This window comes from Pogona vitticeps, chromosome 1 (genome assembly GCF_051106095.1).
Source record: "Pogona vitticeps strain Pit_001003342236 chromosome 1, PviZW2.1, whole genome shotgun sequence".
NCBI lineage: Eukaryota > Metazoa > Chordata > Lepidosauria > Squamata > Agamidae > Pogona > Pogona vitticeps.
Window position 1 is genome coordinate 43,582,307 of NC_135783.1, and position 9,140 is coordinate 43,591,446.

At 42.0% G+C, this 9,140-nt stretch overlaps 1 protein-coding gene across 1 annotated transcript in view; it reads right to left on the bottom strand.

The window, feature by feature from the left end:
• LOC144586124 (uncharacterized) overlaps positions 1 to 8,891 on the bottom strand; it is a 53,035-nt gene extending 44,144 nt beyond the window's left edge. The window contains exon 1 of the mRNA XM_078384028.1: positions 8,873 to 8,891. The gene's annotated coding sequence lies outside the window, so the exon portion shown is untranslated. The remainder of the gene's footprint in view (positions 1 to 8,872) is intronic.
• Positions 8,892 to 9,140: the final 249 nt, after the last annotated feature.

Here is a 9,140-nt window from a genome sequence, read left to right on the forward strand (position 1 = left end):
TCCCTACTCCTCTTTCCTTTGACTATTTGTCAGAATGGATATGTACTGGCAGAGGCAGCTTGTGTACTGAGATGGTGGACACCTCCCCTCAGAATTCTGAGAGAGGCACCCCCCCCCCTGCCCTGATCTTGAGGCACCTCTTGTACTAATATCCCACAACTTAGGTTCATGTGTGGAGGTTTTATTATGGCTCCCACGGATGGGCAGTCTTCTTCTATTACTGTAAGATATATTATTTTTCCTTTCTCCATTTTTCTGCTGGCTGAATAGGAGGTGATCTTCATCAGTTTTCTGGCTCCCCTGCAGCCTCTCATGTCTCAGGAAGATCCACTCCAACTGCTTGCAGAACCCTCTGGAGTCCTGGGGATGGAGATGCCAGAGCCTGGAGGGGAAGTTAACAAAGGTCATCTCCCCGTATAGATGATCTTCAGTTGAATTCTGCCTAGGAATGTTCCTTTCCATAGGAGGACTGGAAACTTTGGATTCAACCTCACATATTTATGTTCCAGTTCCAGTATATAGGGATGTAAGTCGAAATATACTGTGTAAATTGGAAAGTCCAACATTGTGATCTACAGAAAGCCCACAAGCAGAATATGAAGGTGATAGTATCTTCTGAGTAGTGCTCTTCAGCAACTGGTGCTGAGAAACATACTGCCTTTGATGATAGATGTAATATACAGTCATGAAGCCAAGATCACAATGCATGAACATTGCCCTATTCAGTTGCTCCACTGGCTCCACTTTAATTACTCTGTTGTATTTAAACTGTTTTATTTCCTTCTCCAACCCTATGGTTTGGACTATGCTTTTATTTTCTTTTTTAATAATCTGCTATTCACTCAAAAAGTGCTGCTGCTGTGGAAACATGTACAGTGGTGCTTCACTTAGCGATGTTAATCCGTTCTGGAAAAAACATCGCTAAGTGATTTAATCGCTAAGCGATATTAAAAAGCCCACGGGCTATGGGCTAAAAACTTACCTTAAAGCGAAATTCCTCCATAGCGGTGGCCATTTTGGGTGCCTCTAAAGCGAGGCAAAACAGCGGCGGCCATTTTGGTTTTGTGGTAGCCATTTTGGAACCGTGATCAGCTTCCCCGCGATCATCGCAAAGTGAATTTTAGCCATAGGGGACATCGCTAAGCGATCGCTCCAGCGATGGCCAAAAGTCCATCACAAAGCGATTTCACTGCCCAACGGAGCAATCGCTAAGCGGGGCACCATTGTACTTAGAGAAATTTTCAGGCAGGTAGCATTGTTAGTTTGTTGCAGAGAAACACAATAGTCTCATGGCACCCTAAAGATTAACAAGTTTTATTTGAGACAAACTTTTGTGGACAGTAGCCCAATGTGACAGACGGCACTAGTGTTCATCTTCTCTTTGTTTCTGACTGTCATAGCCTTCCAAATGTTGTGATGGGGGTTTATGGACGATAGAGTTAGTTTGAGTCCGATAGACTGCAGTGATTCTTAACCTTTGTTACTCAGGTGTTTTTGAACTGCAACTCCCAAAAACCTCAGCCAGCAGAGCTGATGGTGAAGGCTTCTGGGAGTTGCAGTCCAAAAACATCTGAGTAACAAAGGTTAAGAACCAGTGCGATAGAGTATAGTTACATTATGAAAATAAAACTGTATTTGAAGCAGGTTTCAGCCCCTTCCAACTCAATTATTCCATATATTTTGGGGTATGGCTGAAAAGGGCCATAATATTTTCAGGAACTATGCACTGGCTTCTTTCTCCTTCCAGTCCCTAGCAGCTCTCTCTTTCTCTTTGTGCCTTTTTCCCCAAATGCTGCTACTGTTGGCCTCCCAGATAACAGCTAGACCATTCTTAAAGGGGCAGAAGCAGTTAAGCATCCTGAAGGGATAAGCAAGTGTGCCAGCAGCCCCTCCCTCTCCTTGACCACAGCAGCAAGAGCAAGTGGCCAGTGCAAGGGGGGGGCGACAAAGGCTGAAAAAGCCATGTAGCCCCCTCAACCAAATACAACACAGCTTAAAAATGGATTAAAAGTTTTCCCAAGAGGACAGGTGTACCATGTGACTATCATGTGACTTTAACCCGATGTCAAAAAATCCTGATCCAGCTACTGATTCATTTTCCTAGTGTAACCATGTTCTTTGTTACAATTTGGAGACAAGTGTGAAGACTCTGGGGAGAGCGGAAAGAGGAAAGAATCTGTAGTTAGGGAGATGATGTTTATTTTTGCAAGGGAGAGTATGATATGAGTAATATAGAGGGAGCATGCTATAAAGAGTTCAAGGAAAAGTCAAAGAGAAGAGTGTGAGAGAAGAACAGAGCACTGTAAGTCAGTGTGCTTTATTATTGTGGTCGAGCCTTGTAAAGAAAGTGTTCTGTTTCCGGTTTAACCTCTGCCTGAGTTAAGGAAGCTGATTGAATCCAGCATGAGAACAACCCCCCCCCAATCTTTTGCTGGAGTCCCTTTATATTTTCTTCAGAAGTCCATAGCAGTTCAAAAAGAAGACCCAGCCAGGGCCCCTGGAGCCCAGGGGAATAAAAGGTGGCTGCCCAAGGTGTGTTTGGTTGCATCAGAAGAGGTGGCTACTGTCCATGAAAGCTTAAGTCAATTAAATTTCTTAGCCTTTATGATGTCTCACAATGCTGTGACTTTGTCTAATTCTCTTTAAAGCTTATAACTTTGGTGTCTATAATCACAACCTGCAGTGCTTTTCTTAATTTAAGTACATATTGTAATGGGGATGTTTTCCCTTTTGTTTCTTCTGAATTATCTATCACTCACAGCTTTAGTGGAGGACTCTGCTTTCCCGTGTTATGAGACAGGAAGAAAAACATCTCTGTGTCAATTTTCTCTACACCATACATCATTTCAGACATTTCTATCATGTTCCTCCATCCGTAGTGATCTTTTCCTTTGGTAAACAGCACCCAGCGTTGTATCCTTGTAAGGGAGTTGCGTGATGATGCGCATTGCCCTTTTCAGAATACAAATTTTGTTTTTCAAGTGTGATGTTAAGGGATAATATTTAAAATTTTCACTCCGGCTGCTGAGTTTTCAGAGAGGAGAAAAAGCTAGCATGGGTTGGTTGAAGCAACATGCCACCTTGGGTCCCCTCACTGGAAGAAAGCCAGGCTGCAAAGGATTTTTTGGCACTAAGCCGCGAGGAACCCTTTACCGGGGGAGAGGAGAGCAATCAATATAAACTAATAATATATAACAAGTAAGTAAGCCGAAGCCTCTGATTTATGAAACAGCCTCATTAAGCTGAAATAAGAATGAAAATATTTGGCTGAAAGAATAAATGCAGCGGCAGGTTTATCTTATCAGTCTGACTCAAAAGCGAAACTAAGCTTCTCCAAGTGAACTCTTAAATACCAGGCTGATTCTAAAGCCGAGAGTCTGAGATGGAAAAATAAATCTTATGTTTCTGGAGAAGAATCCCAGACAGCAACACCGTCTGACTGGATTTAAGAGACTTCGGTGGATGCAGTGTGGCTGGGATACGTTACTCTTTGCCTTCTCTGGACTTTGTGAACTATAAATAATAGAATCTGGTGGTTTTTGGGAGAAGGAGCTGACGTGGCCGACTGGACTAAGGAGCATTAAGGGGTTAATGAAGATCACAAGACGAGTTTCAAGGACAATCTACTGGACAGTTTGAGACTCTGTGACTGTTGTTTTGTTTGTCGGACGGCAGACCGCGTGTGAGTCTAATAATAGAAGCTTGCTGAACTCAGGAGAAGAAGAAATAACTGTGTCACGGTTCTAATTGATATTGTATTTGCTGGGCTAAAAGTTGATTTTTATACTACAATATTTGGACAAAGATTGGAGGGAGATCTAAGGGGAGGTTTATGATGAGGGGTTTGAATTGTTGACAAAATTGTGGAAACTGTGGAAGAATTTCTAGGGGGTGATTATTGTGGTATTTATACAAACCCCAAAGCCTGAGATGGACCCCAAAAATTCAAAAGAACAAATGGAGACTTGGTCTGTTCAATCCCAAAGTTCTGGAATAGTGGTGCAAGAAATAGAAAAGGAATGGCAGATTAATATACAAAGGCTAATATTAACAGGGTTCCAGCAAGTGAATGCAGGTCTTAGCAAATTAGAAGATTTGATGAAAGGGACGAAAGAGGGGACAGTAGATGCCAAACAAAATTGAAATGAAGTTGTACAAACTTTAGAATCGTCTGTATTAGACATGACACCAGGTAACATGAATGCAGTAGAGAGTTATCCAGTGACCCATGCAGCTTCCAAAATTAAAAAGCATTATGACAAAAATCTTAAGGAGGCAGAGATACTGAAACCACAGCTACTGCTTTGGATAGGGAGGGCAGCATCAGCTCCCTCCCCCAGTTTGATCATTTTGAATTTTCTTGCGCTAGTTCTGTTGTCGGTTAATTTTAATCACAAGTTTGTTTCATCGGGAAAGGGATTTGTTTAATTGATTTATTGCATTGGTGGTTGCTTAATAATAACTGTTTTTGTTTTGTTGAGGTTAAGTTACTGTTGGGGTTGCTCCAAGGAACTGCGGTTTTATATATATATATATATATATATATATATATATATATATATATATATATATATATATATATATATATATATATATATATATATATATATATATATATATATATATATATATATATATATATATATATATATATATATATATATATATATATATATATATATATATATATATATATATATATATATATATATATATATATATATATATATATATATATATATATATATATATATATATATATATATATATATATATATACAGTGGTGCCTCGCTTAGCGATCGCTCCATTGAGCGATGAAATCACTTTGCGATGGAATTTTGGCCATCGCTGGAGCAATCGCTTATGTCCCCTATGGCTAAAATTCGCTTTGCAATGATTGCGGGGAAGCGATCATGGCAAAGCGAACTTTTTAAAACAGCTGATTGGTGGTTCGAAAATGGCTGCTGCAAAAACAAAATGGCCACCACTGTTTTGCCTCACTTTAGAGGCACCCAAAATGGCCACCGCTGTGGAAGAATTTCCCTTTAAGGTAAGTTTTTAGCCCATAGGAACGTATTAAACGCGTTTTAATAAGTTCCTATGGGCTTTTTAATATCACTTAGCAATTAAATCACTTAGCGATGTTTTTTCCGGAATGGATTAACATAGCTAAGTGAGGCACCACTGTATATAAAACAGGAGTGTAAAGAAAAGCAAAATAAAACAATAACTTTAACAATTACCTGATTGCACTGGTAACACTGGGGGAGGGAAGTCGAGTTTAGTCCCTGTTCTCCCTTGAGTCCGTCTGCTTGGCCAGCAGAGGAGCAGTTTACTTTGGAAGGCTTGGTGCCAATTACCCTCCTCATCACCCTCCCCCCTCCAAAAAAAGCCCCAGATTGTGGATATATGTATTTCTTACCCACAAAGGTTTATGGTGTAAATATAACTGGGCTGGCTGTATTTTCATCAGGTAAAATTTCAGAGTGGGATGGGAATTTTCAGAAAGCACACAGTGTTAGGGTTGTGCATGGGTCCCTTCTTTTGCAAACTCTAAAGAGGAAGGAAACAAGTAGTTTTCGGGATATGCATACTAGGCACCTTTAAAATATGCTTTTTTAAAAAATCTAATACACTGAAGTATTTTCTGCTACATCTGATTTAGTTTATGCTCTAGATCAAAAACAATCCATACATTCATTTTGTTTGGCCTGCAACCAAAACTGGCATTCAGCTTCAATCTAGAACTCATACAAATCAGTCAGGCCAATAATGGTTCGTAACTCAAGCTTCAGCCAAAGCCAGTGAACACTCTTCTAAAGTTTCTCAGAGCACGGCTGCCAAAATAATGATCTGACATGATCCTTTCCCTTCTGAATACGTATATATTATTTCAGCTCTGCCTGTGTTGCTTAAAGCAGTGGTCCTCAACCTTGGGCCTCCAGATGTTCTTGGACTTCAACTCCCAGAAATCCTGGCCAGTAGAGGTGATGGTGAAGGCTTCTGGGAGTTGAAAAACCTCTGGAGTCCCAAGGTTGGGACCACTGGCTTAAAGAACACACACTTGAGGGGTTGCTGTTGTTAATAAACAGTGTATCCTGTCTGTTTAGCTGATTACTATGCTATAATATCATATATATTTTCATTTTTTTCATAACAAAGAAACAAAATGAGCAGCCTGTCTCTACACTATTCTCAAAGAGATATAGATAAGTAAAATTCCATTCCACTTAATCTCAGTGTAATATTGGAGCAATTACACCTGGGCTTCGGAGACCCTTCCAGCTATAGGCCCTCTTGATGTTCAGAGTCTACAAAGCATTCCCCAAGGAGTTGTAAAATTTAGGTGCCACCATTTTGTAGGCCAGGAAGAGAGGCTAATGAAAGTAATGGCAGGATTTAGGCATATTCCCAGAGAGTGTGTATGGCAGAATGGGGGGACTGAACTTGTGTTACCTGAATCCCAGTGGGACAAAGCACCCTGCTAAATCTTCTTTGCCTAATAACCATCTGTGCAGATGAGAAGAAGGCAGTAACATTTGAAGTGAAAGTAGAAGAGAAACCAGTAAAGCATTTCAGAAGAAGAGAGTGCAAGGAGAAGGCTAGTAAGACAAAAGCCCAAGGGAAACAGAACATAGTGTAATATCTTCAAGGTAACAGTATAAATGAAGGAAAGAATTAATGCACTCTCTTGAAGGTGGCAGGTTAGGAAGAAATTGCCTGAAGGGGAAGAAGGGGAAGTTTAGCTAAGATATTAGAGAAAGATTCTTATAGTCAGAGCAAAGGTACAGCACATTATATTCACAAAGAGATACTGTATTGCTGAACACATTTAGGAGTAGATTAGGTAAGGTGGAATGAAGTACAGTCAAAAACAGCTCAGAGCAGGTGACCCAAGAAAGCTTTCTTGCTCCTCTTATGATATCTATACAGTAATACAGCAGCAGAAAAAAGCATTCCATGATTTCGAGTGCCACATGTGAAGACTGTGGACTGTACAGAGGGACCGTACTGCCAGGAGCATTTGAGATACCTCATGAATCTTTTCTGCCTTTTACCTTCCTGCCAAAGAGTGAACTCTGATCTTTCACCAGTTGTTTCCATCTTTCAGAATATAGATGTTTTTAGCCAAGAATTCATATCTTTTAGTTTGTGCCCAAGGATTAGATATTATGTTTAATGAGCAGAATCCTATGACTTATACCTGCCAGTGTAAGTCAAGCAGCATAAACTGCTAGGATGAATCATTGTCAGTTAAAACATTTGCACTTGCATTACTCATTATGCACCAATGAGAAATGTAGTGTGCACTACCATTCATGAAATGACATCAAGCAAGGGAAAATCCCAGAAGCTGAGTCCTTTTTTTCATCCGTTAACCACTTCTCATCCAAACACAAAGCAGGGCTGTTTTTCAAGAAGTGTGAATATTAGTGAGCACAAGAGTGTATCCTGTAGAGCAGTGGTTCCCAACCTTGGGCCTCCAGATGTTCTTAGACTTCAACTCCCAGAAATCCCGGCCAGAAGAGGTGATGGTGAAGGCTTCTGGGAGTTGTAGTCAAGGAACATCTGGAGGCCCAAGGTTGGAGACTACTGCTGTAGAGTACATATGGCAAACTCAAGGCCTGCAGGCCAAATCCAGCCCACTTGTTTCATGTGGCCCTCATAGTGTTGCAGGGACAGGGGGCCCAGAGGGTCACCCTCTGCTCCTGTGCAGTATGCCAGGGATCCCCAACTCCTGGGTCACTGGGGCAGATGAGTGGCGAGCAGGTGGTGAGCTGTGAGTGTGTGTGTGTGTGTGTGCGCGAGAGAGAGAGAGAGGGAGAGAGGCGAGCAGGTGGTGAGCTGTGAGTGAAGCTCTGCCTCCTGTCAGTGCGCTCCTATGGGGGGGGGACGGAGCCCTCACCAACTCGGGGAGAGAGAGAGTGCACAGGTCTTGAGGCATCCTGTCATTAACTGAACCCCTTGCTGGATAAGACAAATGGTGAATCAATCAATATTCACCCTTCGTCTTTTTACGAAGGAACAATCCCGAGAGGTGACACCTGAAGGTGCACAAATGGCAGGGTTTGGAAAGGGCCCAATATACATCCCTCTGCTACTTCCTTGGCAATTTTTGGCTGTACTATGTCCTCTTGTCTTCTTACAGACTTCAAATATTTTGCCCAAGTGGCTATACAAGCAGTCACAGCCAGAATATGAAACCCGTTCCTAAATCCATCACTCAGAATTCTAGCCACTACTGTATTAGGACAATCCTGTAGCCACGGTTCCAGAATCACTCTTTTAATTGGACTGGGGCCCTTTGAATACTTGGGGCCCTGGGGTGGTGGTGGCTTGCGACCACTCCCTGGCTCATGTCTTCCTGCTGCCCCTTGCTTTCCTCTGGGACAAGTTGCAGATGGATGGGCACCACGGCAGCTGGAAGAGTAATATTTAAATGTACTCTGCTTTCTGCTACAGGACCCCCTGGCATTATAATCCCAGCAGCCGAGCGGGGTTGAACTACCTGTCCTGCTACTAAGTGGGATATATAAAATTGTGCTCTTTGGACTAAAGGCCCACTGTCAAATCTATCACCTAATATTGGCCGTGCAGGTGTCATAGTCTGCAGCCATAATGTGTCGTGGGGTATGTCCCAACACATGCTGGGGCGCAGCGCCACACATATGGAACCGAAGTCAACATATGCCCTATCAACATGTCCATATACTGGATCAATGAAAGGGCTCTTTCTGGTTGGGCGCAGATTATTGTTCCAGTGTATATGAAAAAGCTGGGCATGTATATAAGTATGCCTTAAAAATACTTTAAAAAAATCAAAATAAAAAGCCGGGCAACCAGTTTGCCCAACAATGGTCCAGTTTACACCTCTTCAGCTTCTCCCTCTCTATCTCCTCCTCTTTGTCTTTCTTCTTGTCCTCTATCTACCTATCCAAGAGCTCAAACATGTCTACATATTTTCCTCACAAATTGTTTCTACTGTAGCAGGCAGAAGTGGTAGAGACTGATCACCCTCTGGTAAAGCTCGCCATGCCGCTGAGTTGTAACCCGATCGGTAACAGCTACATTGCACTACTGCTTGGGCTGTTCCTCTTGCCCCAGCCTGACTAGCTGAAGCGGCACTTGGAGCAGCATT